The following is a 15,719-nucleotide window of genomic DNA, read 5'->3' on the forward strand; positions in this document are numbered from 1 at the left end:
GATGACATAATATGTATAGAAAACTCTAAAAAGACTCTTAAAAAATTTAGAACTCATAAATTCAGTAAAGTCACAGGATACAAAATCAATACATAGAAATCTGTTGCATTTCTATACACCAATAACCAACTATCAGAAAAAGAAGAAAGCAATGCCATTTACAATTGCATCAAAAAGAATAAACTACCTAGGAATAAATTTAACCAAGGAGGTGAAAGACCTATACATTGCAAAGTAAGACATTGATGAGAGAAACTGAAGACACAAGTGGAAAGATATTCAGTGCTTGTGGAGTAGATGAATACTATTAAAATGCAGGAACTAACCAAAGCAATCTACATCTTCAATGCAACCTCTATTAAAATTCAAATGGCATTTTTCACAAAAATTGAATAAATAATCCTGTAATCTGTGGGGAACCACAAGAGATCCTGAATAGCCAAAGAAATCTTGAGAAAGAACAAAGCTAAAAGCACATGCGTCTTGATTTCAAACTATATTACAAAGCTATAGTAATCAAAACAGTATGATACTGGCATAAAAACAGATGCACAGATCAGTGGAATAAAGAGCCCGGAAATAAATCCACACATATGGTTAATTTACAACACAGGACCAAGAACATACAATGGGAAAAGGGCAGTCTCTCTTCAATAAATGGTGTTGGGAAACTGGACCACTATCTCACACCATACACAAAAATTAGATTAAAGACTTGACAAATAGACCTGAGACCATAAAACTCTTAGAAGAAAACATACACAGTAATTTCCTTGACTTTGGTCTTAGCAATAATTTTTTTGGATCTGACAGAAAAAGCAAAGGAAACAAAAGTAAAAATAAACAAGTGGGGCTACATCAAACGAAAAAGCACCTACACAGCAAAAGAAACCAACAAAATGAAATGAAGAGGTAATCTACAGAATGGGAATAAATATTTGCAGATTATGTATCTGATAAGGGGTTAAGATCCAAAATGTATAAAGAACTCATATAACTCAACAGCAAAAACAACCCAGTTTAAATACGGATAGAGGATATGAAAAGACATTTTTCCAAAGAAGACATACAGAAGCCACAAGTACATGAAAAGGTATTCAACATTACTAATGATCAGGCAAATGCAAGTCAAAACTACATCAGATGTCACCTCACACCTGCTGGAATGGCTATTAATCAAAAACACAAGAAATAATGTGTTGGCAAAGATCTGGAAAGAAGGGAACCCTTGTGCACTGTTAGTGGGAGTGTAAATTGGTCCAGCTACTATGGAAAATGGATGGATGTTCCTCAGAAAATTAAAAACAGCACTAACATATGATCCAGCAGTTCTACTTCTAGGTATTCATTTGAAGGAAATGAAAACACTAACTCAAACAGATACATGAACCACCAGTGTTCACTGCAGCATTACTTAAACAGCCAAGACATGGAAACAACCTAAGTGTCTGTCAATGGATGAATAAAGAAAATGTGGGGACTTCGCTGGTGGCGCAGTGGTTAAGAATCCGCCTGCCAATGCAGGGGACACGGATTTGAGCTCTGGTCTGGGAAGATCCCACATGCCACGGAGCAACTAAGCCCGTGCGCCACAACTACTCAGCCCGCAAGCCACAACTACTGAGCCTGCATGCCACAACTACTGAAGCCCACATGCCTAGAGCCCATGCTCCGCAACAAGAGAAGCCACCGCAGTGAGAAGCCCACGCACCAAAACGAAGAGTAGCCCCTGCTTGCCGCAACTAGAGAAAGACCACGCGCAACTAGAGAAAGACCACGCACAGCAACAAGGACCCAACGCAGCCAAAAATAAAAACAAATAAAAAAAGAAAATGCGGTACACACACACACACACACACAGACACACGAGTCATAATAAAGAAGGAACTCTTGCCATTTGTGACAGCATGGATATACCTTGAGGGCATTATGCTAAGTAAGTCAGAGAAAGACAAATATTGAACTGTATGATCTCACTTCTGTGTGGAATCCAAAAAAAAAAAACCCCTACCACCCAAGCTCATAGCTATAGAGAACAGACTGGTGGTTGCCAGAGGTGGGGAGAGTGGGTGAAATGGGTAAAGGGGGTCAAAAGGTATAAACTTCCAACTATAAAATTAAGTCCTGGGGATGTAATGTATAGCATGGTGACTATAGTTAATAATACTGTATTATGTATTTGAAAGTTGCAAAGAGTAAATTTTTAAAGTTCTCATCACAAAAATTTGTGTGGAGTGATGTTAACTAGACTTATTGTAATCATTTCACAATATATACAAAATCTAGTCATTATGTTGTACACCTGAAACTAATGTTATATGTCAATTATATCTCAATTTTTTAAAAAAAGAGAATGTAAAACAAAAAGTAAAGATGTGCCCCCTCAGGCAAAAGACAAAGACAAAATATATCTTAATTGCCTCTGTCATAGCCAAAGTATATCACATCTGCCAAATGTTCTATTTCTCCTAACACAACTTCCTCTCCTTCAGAATGAGTTAAATATAACAAAAAGAAATATTATGACTATATTAAAAGCAAAGTAGTGACTCATAAATATGGTTTCCTAGAACTCTGTGGTAGGTTAATTGGGAGTACTCTCTGAAACAAGACCTGTAAGGAAAGAGGGATGCAGAATTACGTGGAGGGATAAGTTGAACTGATAGGAACTTTCCACAGATGTCCCATTCAGATCTCTAGCCCTAAAGCTGAAATGACCCTCCACAGAAGTCCTAAACTGAGGCACTGTCACTGAGCCTTTACCTGTACACCAACCAGTCATTTGGTTTAGACTGCCTGCAGGAATGAGCAGGCATTGTCTCCCTGGGCGAGGCAACTGCCATTAAGCTGAGAGCCATCTCCAGAGAAAAATTCAGCTGTGAGCAGTCATAGGCTAGCACCTCTGGAAAGAGCTTGTTATTTGTGAAAGGGATTCTAGGTGGTACATCCCAGCATCCACTACACAGTTCAACATCTATTTCCACAAATGCCAGACTAAGAAATACAGATCACAGAAAATCCCAAGGAACTAAGTCATTGAGGAAATATTGCAGCAATAGCCAAGAGAAAACAAAGTTGTACCCGATTTTGGGACTATTTTTTTTCTCGAGGAACATGTGTGGATTACAGAAAGGTAGCTAAAGGCCTGAGAAGCCAAGCATAGATTTTTTTTTTTCCTTTTTTAACAGTGAAGTGCTAGTGGGAAACAACTGGTATTGAGAGGCATCAAGTAGGTAGGTGGTGCTTGAATAACCTCCCAAGGCTTTGAGTTGACCTAGAAGTAATGACCAACCAGAAACTGTTCCTCCCACAAACAGATTGAAAGCCAGTTTTGAATCATCTGAATTATAATTCATTAATGTAATCCAGGATTGCTAATACCCTTACCTGCCTACCAAAATGACAAATCATTTGGAAGACAGAGGAAGATAGCATCATATTGGGCCACACATTTTCATTATAGTTTGATATGTAATAATCAGGGCATAAAAATAACCAGGTACAGAAGGAAACAAAACATAACTGAAAACTGGAAAAAAAAATAACAACCAGACAATAAAACACACAAGAGATCCAAATAAAGGAGTTATTGGAAACAGATTTTGCAATAACTATCTTTAACATGGTCAAGGAAACTTAAAAATGGAGAATTTTGGCCAAGAACTAGAAATTATATTTAAAATATAGAACCTAGAACTGAAAGACATAATAATAGAAATGACAAACTCCATAAATGGCCTTAACAACAGATTAGATGTAACTGAAAAGAGATTCTCTAGAAGTAGAGGAGAAAAAGAAGAGAAAAATGGGACAGAAGCAATATATGCAAAATTATTGGCTAAAAGTTTTCCAAGAATAATTAATGACACCAAATTAATGACTTATCAAATGACAGATATGAAGGCACCAGTAACCCCATGCAGAATATACCCAAAAAAACTGTATCTAAGCACATTACGGTAAAGTGCTGAAAACTATAGCAAAGGCTAAGGCACAACATAGTGAGGCAGGGAGGAGAATTTATCTTTAAAGGAGCAACAGCTCACCTTACAGATGAATTCGTAACAAAAATAATGGAAGCTGGAGGATAATAGAAGTATATAGTCCAGGTACTGAAAGAAAATAGCAGCCAAATCTGAATTCTACACCTAGCAGAATGATTCTTCAAGAACAAGAGTGAAAGTTATTTTCAAATAAAAAACCCAGAGAACTTCCTGTCAGGAGGCCCACACTAGAATAAATGGAAGAGGCAAATATTAAAATACACAAAAGATAAATAATTCTGTGACAAAAAGAAATTGAATCTAAAGAATGAAAGTGCCTGGAAAGTATTGGTCAACATGTTTTTATTATAATTTTTGATATGAATAATCAGGGCATAAAAATAATCAGATAAAGAAACAAAAAAACATAATTGAAAACTGAAAAAAAAAAAAGGAAGTGCTAAAAGAAGATAGTAGCCAAACTTGAATTCTATACCTAGCAAAAATGTCCTTCAAGAACTGTAAGGTGTTTCCTGATCACTGTAACCTAAAATGGGGGTTGGTGAGTTTTCCAAAAAATAGCCAGATAGTAAACATTCTGGATAGTTAGCTAGCTGCGTCTGTCACAACACTCAACTCAGTTGTAGCACAAAAGTAGCCATAGACAATACATAAATGGACATTAAAAAGTGAGAGAGAGAAAAGGGAGACTGTTCCTTCATTTTCAAATACTGAATGCCTATTCTGTATCTAGTGCCATTCAGGCATGGGGAGATTCAGTGTGAATAAGAAGTCTTTGCTCTCCACCTAATGGGACAATTCTAATTACAGATTTTCTTCCTATTAAAAGTGAATTTTAGCAAGCAGTAAAAATTAGTTTTATTTATGAGACCCAATCCTAACTTGATAGAATAAAAGAGCTATCAGTTCATGAACCATTAATATTTCCTGTTTAATTCATGAATATGACTTCAATCATTTTAGTGTGAATCCTGCAGAATATCACTCCAAGTCAGACACTGGTATAAAGGTACAGCAACTTGGGTTCACCAAAATCTCTCTAGAAAGGACAACAGGCTGAAGGATGGAGTAACTATTTTGGTTTTCTTTGTTTTGATTTGGTTTTATTTTATTTTTTTTTAAAGGTTGGGGATCCTTTTGCTTTTTTTTAAATTAATTAATTTATTTATTTATTTTTGGCTGTGTTGGGTCTTCGTTTCTGTGCGAGGGCTTTCTCTAGTTGCGGCAAGCAGGGGCCACTCTTCATCGCAGTGCGTGGGCCTCTCACTATCATGGCCTCTCTTGTTGTGGAGCACAGGCTCCAGACGCACAGGCTCAGTAGTTGTGGCTCACGGGCCTAGTTGCTCCGTGGCATGTGGGATCTTCCCAGACCAGGGCTCGAACCCATGTCCCCTACATTGGCAGGCAGATTCTCAGCCACTGCGCCACCAGGGAAGCCCCCGGATCTGCATTTCTAACAAGCTCCCAGGTGATGCTGATGCTGCTGGTCCAGGGACCACACTTTGAGAACCATTGCTGCAGCCATGAGACAGTCACTCTGTGAGTGTTAAGTGAGAGGTGCAGGTAACACCTTTTGCTCATAAGGCATCATCTTTGAAAGCAGAATCCCTTTTTCTGTCCAATATGACACAGCTAGAGAAAGCCCGCACGCAGCAATGAAGACCCAACGCAGCCAAAAAAAAAAAAAAGTAAAGAAATTTCACTGTTTTATATAGACATATGGCTCTGCTTAAATATACATATAACTCATATTATTATACATATTAATATGTATAAGAATTCATATTTAACACATTTTTGACTGGAGATGTATTACAGCCACAGGCATTAGCTTCTGCAAAAATCCACCAGTCAATAATTTGTTAATACATATAAAAATTTTAAATGGTAAAATAAGGGTGACATTCCTATTTCCAACTTGGAAAGTACTAGGTCTGATGAATGCTAAAGCAAGGAGGTGCATTCAGAGCCAAGAGAATGTGCCTCTGAAGCTATTCCTTAGAGTAGATCTGGACACCTGGGGTCAAAGAACTGGCCTAGGCTTCCAGTTGCTGCCAAAAGCCAGCACAGGCAGTGGGTGAGACATCTGAGCAGACAGGCAACAGAGGCAGTCAAACCCAGGAGACTGGGGAACATGGGGATTCAAAGACAAGTCAGGATTGTAGATTTAAAAGGAAGCTCAAAAAAAAAAAAAAAAAGGAAGCTCAACTGTGCCATGTGGACTGAGAAAAGAGTTCCAATTGTTTCCTACCATAGGGATATACCACTCTTAAGTGTGGATAGATCTGAGCCCAAAGATTAGTGGCCTAGAGAGAGTGCCTATCTGGAATGGAAAGTGGGAAAACAAGATGTAGCATTATTTTCATCATTGGTGGTTTGTTGGTGATTGGTGTTTTCATTAGGTAGTATGTGGAAATGCTATGGGGTTGATCCTGTCTGTCAAAGTGAAAAATCAATACTAACTTTAAAAAAAAAAAACCAACCTAGATATAGGTAGGCTCCAGCTAATTATATATCAGAATTCAAATTCACCGAGACCAATTATTTTAAAAGCAGAATCAACTAATTTTGCGGGGGGGACACATTACACAGGAGTAATGATCAGGCCTTAACTGTTCAGGACAACCCCAACAGTACGTTATAAAGTTCATTACATCTTAAAGCTCATGTCATAAACATGACATCTTAAAGGTAGTACACACTTTTCTGGTCTTTTCAAGACAAGTAAATTAACAAAACAGAAAAAAATATAATGTCAGAGCAAACATCCAGAATGTGGGTTCAAAAATAACTTTCTACGTTTCCATTTCTAGCTATGACAAATTAGCTTGTTATGCTCTTCCACTGAAAACAAGAAAGGCTGAGCAGAATGCATGCAACATCTATGTGAAGTCATTGGAGAGTTTATACGGCCCCCGAGACTTGAGGGGCAAAGATCCTGGGAAAAGAGACCTGTAGAGAAGCAACCTAGGCTGGTTTTCTTCTCACGCATTTACTAATTTTTATGTTGTGTGAGGTGAGAAACTAAAAGGGAAAAAAATGTAGGTGAAAAGTACAGCAGAGCATTCAGCAGTCTCACAATGCTAAAAAAAAAACAAAAATTGAACTTAAGGACCTCAAGGAGGGAGGTTTCCAAACACTTCATTCAGGCTCTTATTGTGACCCCTAGACTAGAAGTTGAGGTGAACCAGACGCAGAGCCAGCTTTATAAAATCAGAAGCCCAGCCTTGAATAAGATCAGTTCTTGACTGGATTGAGATGTTCCTGCTCTAGTTGTTTGCTAGAGAATATGGTGAATCCTCTCTGGAAGAGGATAATTTCATCCACAGCTTCCAGTTTTTCCATACACAATCTCCAGCATCCCATCAAAAATTACCAAGCATAGGGACTTCCCTGGTGGTCCAGTGGTTAAGTATCCATGCTTCCACTGCAGGGGGCACAGGTTTGATCCCTGGTCGGGGAACTAACATCCCGCATGCCGCTCAGTGTGGCCAAAAAAAAAAAAAATAATAACAAGCATATTAGGAAATAGGACCAAAAGAGAAATGGACCTGAAAGGAATTCACACAATTGACTTCTACTGGACATAGACTTTGAAACAGCCAAGATTGATACATCCAAGGAAAGAGAAAACAAGACTATGTCACCAGAAAACTGAAATCTGTAAAGAATTAAATGAGAATTCTAGAACTGATATATTAAATAGGGAATTTTATGTATGGGATTAATGAAAAATTAGACACAGGTGAGGAACGATTAGTGAACTTGAGGGTAGGTCAACAGTAAATATCCAGGCTAAGTACAAAGAGAAAAAAGTATTTTAAAAAAATCATAAGATACATATTGGACATGGTACAAAAGTCTAAACTACATGTAATTGGAATCTGAGAATGAAATGAGAGAGAGTGATATTCAAAGAGATTATAGCTGAGAATTTTTCCCAAACTGATGAAAAGGCATCAAGCCAATAAGCACTTGCGGAAAAATGCTCAACATCACTGGCCATGAGGGAAATACAAAAGAAAAACACAGTAAGATACCTCTTCATGCCCACTAGAAAGGCTATAATTAAAAATACAAGTGTTGGGCTTCCCTGGTGGCGCAGTGGTTGAGAATCTGCCTGCCAATGCAGAGGATACGGGTTCGAGCCCTGGTCTGGGAAGATCCCACATGCCGCGGAGCAACTAGGCCCGTGAGCCACAATTACTGAGCCTGCGCGTCTGGAGCCTGTGCTCCGCAACAGGAGAGGCCGCGATGGTGAAAGGCCCGCGCACCGCGATGAAGAATGGCCCCCACTTGCCGCAACTAGAGAAAGCCCTCGCACAGAAAGGAAGACCCAACACTGCCATAAAAATAAATAAATAAATAAACCCAAAAGTTAAAAAAAAAAAAAAAAATACAAGTGTTGGGCTTCCCTGGTGGTGCAGTGGTTGAGAATCTGCCTGCCAATGCAAGGGACACGGGTTCGAGCCCTGGTCTGGGAAGATCCCACATGCCGCGGAGCAACTAGGCCAGTGAGCCACAATTACTGAGCCTGCGCGTCTGGAGCCTGTGCTCCGCAACAGGAGCGGCCGCAATAGAGGCCCGAGCACCACGATGAAGAAGAGTGGCCCCCATTTGCCGCAATTAGAGAAAGCCCTCGCACAGAAACGAAGACCCAACACGGCCATAAATAAATAAGTAAATAAAATAAAATAAATAAAAATTTTTTTAAAAAATACAAGCATTGGTGAGGATATGGAGAAGCTGAAACCTTTATATATAACTAGTAGGAATGTAAAGTGATGCAGCCACTTTGGGAAACAGTTTGGCAGTTTCTTAAAAAGTTAAACATAAATTTACCATGCAAACCTCCTAGGTATATAAAAATATATCTACACAAAGACTTGTATGCAAATGTTCAGCAGCATTATTCATAATAGCCAAAAAGTGGAAATAATCCAAATGTCTATCAACTGGTGAATGAATAGACAAGATGTGGTATATCCGTACAATAGAATTCTATTCTGTGATAAACAAGAATGAACTACTGACACATGCTGCAGCACGAGTGGGCCTTTAAAACACACTAAATGAAAGAAGCCAGACACAAGGGACCACATATTGTATGAATTCCATTTACATTATCAGAAAAGGCAAAGCTACAGAGACAGTGGAATAATGATTTCCTGGGACTAGGGGGTGAGAATGGGAATGACTGCAAATGGACACAACGGATCTTTCTGGGGTGATGGAAATATTTTAAAATGGGATTGTGGTAATGGTTGCACACCTCTGAACATACTAGAAACCATTAAATTGTACATTTTAAATGGATGTATTTTATGGTAAGTAGATTATCCTCAATAAAGCTGTTTTTTAAAAAGATGAAATAAAGACATTTTAAGACAGAATGTCTTAAAACTGGGAAAATTCATTATCTTTAGACCTACATTAAACTTAAAAATGAAAAATGATCTCAGATGGGAACATGGAAATGCAAGAAAGAATAATGATCAATACAGGTAAATTTAAATAAATATTATTTTATAAAACAACAATAATCTTGTGTAGAATGTAAGATGTCTGTAAAATTAAAATGCCTGACAAAAACATAGAAGGCTGGAAAGAGACAGAGTAAGGTATTCTACAATACCAACATTCTTTTAAAAGCGATAAAGTACTAATTGATATTACACTCTAATAAGTTAAAGATGCATGTTGTAATTTCCAGGCTAACTACTAAAAGAATAAAGAACATACAGAGCCAAAAGGGGGGAGGAGGAATGAATAATAAATACTTGGTTAATCCAAAAGAAGGAGAGAAAAAGGAATACAGAATGGAATAAATAGAAAACAAATTGTAAGATGGAAGATTTAAACCCAAATATATCCAGAAGTATAATATATATAAATGGTCTAAGTAATTAAAGGCAGATTATCTGAATATGTAAAAAACAAAACATAACTGTATGCCACTTACAAGAGCCACACTTAAACATAAGGATACAGAAAGTCAGGGGCTTCCCTGGTGGTGCAGTGGTTGAGAATCTGCCTGCCAATGCAGGGGACGCGAGTTCGAGCCCTGGTCTGGGAAGATCCCACATGCCGCGGAGCAACTAGGCCCGTGAGCCACAACTACTGAGCCTGCCTGCGGGTCTGGAGCCTGTGCTCCACGACAAGAGAGGCCGCGATAGTGAGAGGCCCGCGCACCGCAATGAAGAGTGGCCCCCGCTTGCTGCAACTGGAGAAAGCCCTCGCACAGAAACTAAGACCCAACACAGCCATAAATTAATTAATTAATTAATTAATTAATTTAAAAAAAGAAAGTCAAAAGTCCTCAAAGAGTGGAAAAATATACACTATGCAAATATCAAGATTAATGTGATGCAGCTATTTTAATATCAAAATAGACTTTAAGGAAAGCTATTATAAAGACAGTGTCCTTTTTACAACGATAGAAGGATCAATCCAACACAAAAATACATTTCTAAATTTTTAAACATCCAGAAACATAGCTCCAAAATACATAAAGCAAAAATGATGACTAAAAGGAGAAATGGACAAATCTACAATCAGAGTGAAAATGTTTAATATACCTTTCTCAGTAACTGATACAACAAGCAGACAAAAAATTCAGTATGAGGCCTCGTTAACATGATTATCGAGTTGACTTGTTATTCACAGAACACTGTACCCAAGAAAAGCAGAACATATATTCTTTTCATATGGAACATTTTCCAAAATTGACCACATGCAGGGCCCTGAAGCAAGTTTCAACAAATTTTAAAGAACTGAAATTATTCAGTGTGTTCTCTGATCATCATGGAATTAAGCTAGAAATCAATTAGAAAAGATCAACAAGAAAATTCCTGAAAATTTGGAAATTAAGCCATTCAATTATAAATGATCCATGGGTCAAAGGAGAAAGCACAACAGAAATTAGCAAGTATTTTTAACAATGAAAAACAATGAGAGTCTAACATAAATTTTATAGGATGTAACTAAAGCTATATTGAGAAGATGATTTATAGCCTTAAAAGCATATTAGAAAAGAAATAAAATCAGTTATTCAAGCAGCCATCTTAAGAAGAAAAAGAATAGCAATTTAAACCTGAAAATGTGGACAGAAGGAAGTAAGAGTAGGAAGTAACGTCACAGAGACAGACATACAATACAGAAAATCATTAAAGCAAAAAACTGGTTCTTTAGAATACTAAGAAAGCTGATAAACCCAGGAGCAATACTGATAACAAAAGACACACACAAGTTATCAACAAAAAAGGGGACATTGTTACAGATCCTAGAGACAAATAGTTAATAAGATGTGAACTTTATGTGACTAAATTTACACATGTATTTAAGATGGAAAACTTCCTAGAAAAACATAACTTACCAGAACTGATACAAGAAAAAAGAGAAAATATGAATACTGAAACACACTTAATATTCATATCCAACTGCCTGATAGACACATAAGCCAAGTCAGAGAACCACGGAGTTATCCCTGACTGCCCTGAAAGAATTTCTTCCCTCTTGTAGCCGTAAGGCTGATACAGTGATAGACCAGAAGCAGTCTGATCCTGCAGGTTACTGACTTAACAACACAGGTTGAATTCATAGCTCCAGCAGATTTCTTAAGTGAAAATTACAGTATTTGGGGGTAAAAGTGCAAAATTGAAAAGCAGAAGGGTAATATTTGAGAGGATTCTAAGAACTCCAATCACCCCCAAACCCCAAAGATTTCTCTGGCCAACAGCAGCAGCTCCTCCTCCACTACCTAATGAGAATGGTTTGGACTTTCTTGAATACCCTGCAATGACCACACCAAAATAAAACTCCAATTCCCCTCATTTACCAGTCCTACTACCTCCTACTGCCTCTAACCTATGACTAAGACAAACCCTCAACTTCTGTATAATTCCAAAGACAAACCTTGGAAAAGAAAGCTTATATATTAACAGAATTACAAGAATTTCCTAACTCCTGAGGAAAATGTGTCCAAAGGACTCTGAGGATGCTGGACTGGGAAGGAGAAACATAATTTAGATGAAACTGAATTTACTGCTTCGGGCACATTTCAATGCAAGTGGTCACAGGTGATGATCGAACTCATGTTCCAACCATGGGGGCCAGGTACAATTTTGTACCCATCCTCTAACAGTGGCTGGATCCTCAGTGCCTTGAAACCCAGCTAGGTCAGACAACTAATCCAAGATCCCATTTCCTTGTGGATCTATTTCCTGTAATATTTCTGGATACCAATTACTTGATCAGCATTCTTATTTTCAGAACACAGAATCCCCTCAAGCTAGTTTAAGCAAAAAGAATTTATTATGCAGTATAGATAGCTCATAGAATCACTGAAAAGGTTTCAGATGGAGTCCAGGCTGAATTCTAGGAATGACTCCTAATCCCATACCACGGAAGTGAGCTTGCAAGGTACAGTGCTGCTTCTACAATCAAGAAGCTACCTGCCACACCAGAAAGCCTCCATCCACATAGCCACCAGCTCCAAAACCGCATCACCCTTGGTAAGACCCAAGCCTGCATAATAAATAGACGCCTCAGGCCCTGCTTCTGTCCCCACATAACTCACTTCTGAATCAAAGTCTCACACAAGTGCATCTGATCAGAGAAACTTTGGTTTTGTTTGGAATCTTAGCTCTAAAGGAGTCTGGGAAGCAGGCATCCTTTTTCATAACAACATTGTATTGCTTAGTATGAATGTGTCATAATTTATTCAACATTTCCTTTCTGGAAGACACTTAGGTTTCTTCTGTCTTTGCTGTTAAAAACACTGATGTCTACCTTTATCCTAACCACACACCTGTAAGAAAGGACTGTGATCCTGAATATATCTTCTTTCTTTGCATGTGTGTATGCTTCTGGGCTTAAAACTGAATTTCCTGGTCATGAGCCACCGTTTTTCCATCTCCCTCCCCTACACTTTATCTCCCTCCTCGACCCCCCTTAAAGTCTAACATGTTCCTTTCCCAAAGAGAACAAATATATACTGAACGAATGGATCATCCTGCTTTTCTTTTGCCTCAAAATACTACTTGCATTTGGGAATTTCAGATGCAAAATAGCCTGGCTCACTTTCTTTTTGCTACAGCATATCTGGGTCAGGCATCTTGAAAAAGTCCCTAACAGAATATTATGTCATCTGCCATGCTTTTGACTAATTCATTTTTCATAGCTGAGTGCCAGTTGTCTCTAACCAATTAAGAGCAATGGCCCATAATAGTGCTCTCTGCTTATAAAAATGCGTTTCACAACCCCAGCACAAATATGCAACTAGTAGAGCTAGCAGGGTGATGCAGCCTGAAATGAGGTGTCAGAACAGCAGCATGTGGATTCACATGCAAGAGAACCCTGGAGGAGAAATATTTACATACATTTTAAAATGGACTTTTTAAAAAGTGCTCCCAGGCAGCAAAGTACTGAATATGGAATGTGCAACATCTTTATTTTTCTGAACTTCATTTTCAATAACCATAAAATGGGGATAAAATCTACTTTTATAATGCTCTACGAGGATTAAACAACTGTTAAACTAAAATATACTACTGCTGTTACAAACGATATCTGCAAATAAATGTGTCACACATGTCCTAGAACATGTTAGCTAAGAAGGGCTGGAAGTTGTCTACTGACCAGTGATAGATCAGTCAAGAAGTAAATTTTCCCAAAGTTAGTACCCTTCTCCCTAAGTGATTTTCTCTCCTCATTCTGGCCATTAACAGATCTTGATGTTTGTCCTACCCCAAAGCCCAACTCTAGCCTGTGCCTCAGCAAGTAGGCAGCAGCATGAAGGGGGTGGAGGGTGGAGAGAGCTGCTGCAGCAGAGGAGAAAACAAAAACCAAAGCATGCTTTCCACGAGCTCCCTAATCCGTGTATATAAATATGTTTTGTCTAAATGGAATAATTTAAATGTTCTGTGTGACTGCCTTCAAAGACTTGTAGCCTGCCTATATGCCATGGTGAGATCCCAATTTTAGCCAGGCCACTATTGAAGAATCGATAAAGCTCGGTAGGCTAGGCGCAGACTGCCACTTACCAGCCATGTAACTGTGTGCCAATTACTTAACCTCTCTTGCACCTCTGTTTCTTCTTTATACTAGGGATCATCACAAGTCTACTGTGCAGGTTAAATGTGTTATTTAGAAAACATTTAGAACAATGCCTGCCACAAGTAAACACTACCAATGCAATTAAAAATAATCAAAAAGCAGCTATTGATTTGGTAAACTAGTCACTCTAAAATTTTTAGCCCTGGGACTTCCCTGGTGGTCCAGTGGTTAAGAATTCGCCTTCCTTGGGGACTTCCCTGGCGGTCCAGTGATTAAGACTGTGCTTTCCAATGCAGGGGACGTGGGTTTGATCCCTGGTCGGGGAACTAAAATCCCACATGCTCCGGGGAAACTAAGCCCACGTGCTCTAGAGCCCGCGCGTCACAACTAGAAAGAAGCCTGCATGCCACAACGAAGATCCTGCACGCCCGCAACTAAGACCCAATGCAGCCAAATATTTTTAAAAATAAATAAATAAAAATAAAATTTTTAGCCCTGTTATCTCAAATGTATTGCCCCAGCCTTATTTTACTACACCACAGATCCAGGATTGTTTTATCCACTTTTCTTTACTATCCTTCTCTTAGTATGACATTTTCACTCCTGCTCCTAGATTTTACTACTTCTTGTACCTGTAACACTTGCCATGGTCTGGCTTGCCTTGGGTATAGGTGTCTGCATCTGCATCTCGTGGGGTCTCCAACGTTTAAGACTCCTGTGGACTGCTTCAGGATCACCTGGGGACCCCAGGAGGCTCATCAGTAGGCCTGAGGCTGACCTGGACACCTGACTTTTCTCATTTCCTCAGGTAATCCAGCTGTGCATTCAGATCTCTGCAAAATTTTGAGTTTCCAGAGGACAAGAGCATAAGTTCTAACATTTTCTGTTCCTTTACAATGCCTTAATCTGTGCCAGCACTCAAATGTTTTGGGGGGTTTTTTGGTTTTGTTTTTTGTTTTTGCCAATAAATGGTTTTTGAAAGAAAGTTGTCCTTGTCTGAGGATGACATAGGCCTGTGGGCTTCATGACTGTCAAGTGTGTATATGCAAGAAACGCAAAGGAACAAAAACATAGCTGAGGAGCAATTCTATCCTTTCAGCAGTCCAGAAATCTGCCAGTGGCAAAACCCACGACTACAGATTGTTACTGCCATTATGTTGCTCACGATTTGTAAAACTGAGGTTAAACTGTAATCACTACTCTGGAAGCTGCTCCTCTATGAAGCAATCATCATAAAGATGGTCTATTCGGTTGGACAGTATTTAGTTTGCCAGGGCTGTCACAACAAAGTACCACAGACGGGCGGGGGCGGGGGGCTTAAACAAGAGAAATTTTCTCACAGTTCTGGAGGCCAGAAGTCCGAGGTCAAGGGGTCAGCAGAGTTGTTTCTTCCAAGGCCTCTCTCCTTGGCTTGCAGATAGCAATCTTCTCCCTGGGTCTTCACATGATCTTCCCCCTGGGTCTCTCCGTTCAAATTTCCTCTTCTATAAGGAGACCAGTCATACAGGATTAAGGTATGCCCTCAGGACCTCATTTTAGCTTAATCACTCCTTTGAAGACCTTATCTCCAAACATACTCACATTCTGAGGTACTGGGGTTAGAATTTCAATATATGAATTTTGAAGGAACACAATTCTGCCCATAACAGATGATATCAT

The sequence above is a fragment of the Balaenoptera borealis genome (genome assembly GCF_965194805.1).
Source record: "Balaenoptera borealis genome assembly, chromosome: 13".
Lineage (NCBI taxonomy): Eukaryota > Metazoa > Chordata > Mammalia > Artiodactyla > Balaenopteridae > Balaenoptera > Balaenoptera borealis.